The sequence below is a fragment of the Petaurus breviceps genome, unplaced genomic scaffold, assembly GCF_028583685.1.
Source record: "Petaurus breviceps papuanus isolate PSGF00001 unplaced genomic scaffold, PetGlider_PUasm1.0 90925, whole genome shotgun sequence".
NCBI lineage: Eukaryota > Metazoa > Chordata > Mammalia > Diprotodontia > Petauridae > Petaurus > Petaurus breviceps.
The window spans coordinates 36,513,217-36,514,489 of record NW_027187380.1 but is presented as its reverse complement, the minus strand read 5'-3'; positions in this window follow the sequence as shown (position 1 = coordinate 36,514,489).

The following is a 1,273-nucleotide window of genomic DNA, read 5'->3' as shown; positions in this document are numbered from 1 at the left end:
GACAGATGTCACTAACACCAGATAAAATACCAATTCCCCAAAGGAATTGCCACATCAACAAGAGTGATGCTGGCTGTCAGATAAGGAGTAGTTTTGCCCAAGCCTTTGACATTGTGCTTGCTCATGTGGGATGTGCCTTTGGGTAACTTGCTTGCTTGTTGATGAATAATTTGGCCATGGTGTAGCCACAAGCACCCCAGCGTCCCCAGGGTGGCTGCCAACACAGGTTCTTAGATCTGCTTTGCTAGAGGAAAGCAACTCAAAATGGGTTAACATGCTTACTTTAATCAATCAAACATATATCATTTACCTAGTTCAGTGGAAAAAGGTCAGCACCTGAACTTTAGAGTATACAGACAGAATTATCAAGACAGAGAAACAGATCAAGCAGACAGGTTTCCAAACTGTCCAAACATTACATCCATACCAAATCACAGTTACCATCAACATCTGGGTTTTTCAAAGCCGGGGGGCTCTCAATGGCTTCCCAGAGTTTCATCTGATCTAATCACACAACACTTTTCAAAGTGAGCCCCAAAACAAAGCCTCACATCAAGGCTTATATAGCCTTCTCCTGGCTCAGAGAATGTGACAACCTTCTTGACCCACTGCCCAATCAAAAAGTATCTCCTGAGAAACAGGCCTTCCACCACAGGCTCCAAGTGCAATTTAGCCTAGGGGCAGGGAAGATCTTAAAAATTTACATTCCTATTACACATGGCAACTCATAAAATAAAGAAAAATACAAAATCACCCACAGACCTATTTGCTCCCATTTATTTATGCAGCCATTATGATGGGATGCTTGGGGTCTATATTTGTAACATCAATTTGTAATACCAATTTGTAACATCAGTCTGTAAAACCAATTTGTACAACCAGTTTGTAAAATCATACCCCCCCCCCAGCTTCAGAGCATTAACTCTGCCCCTTCCCCCTACCTTCACTTTGCCTAGCTTCAGAGCATTAACTCTGCCCAGCAACAACTCATGAATTGTTTATCTCAAATTGGAACAATAACAAGCTACACCTACAAATCCTTCACAAAAGTATCTATAAACATTCCAGTTTAGGCAACTATTATCTCCCCCTTGTATAGTATCCTGCTGACCCCATAAATCCTTCAATACCCTATCTCTAGGTTAACTCCTTAGCAATTATCCATATACTGAGTCTCCATTAACCTTGGTTCCCAGACATCAATCCTGTCAAACATGACACTGATAGGTGGCAGACTGGGCACTTCTCAGTCAGCCCTTGACCTCTAGCTGAC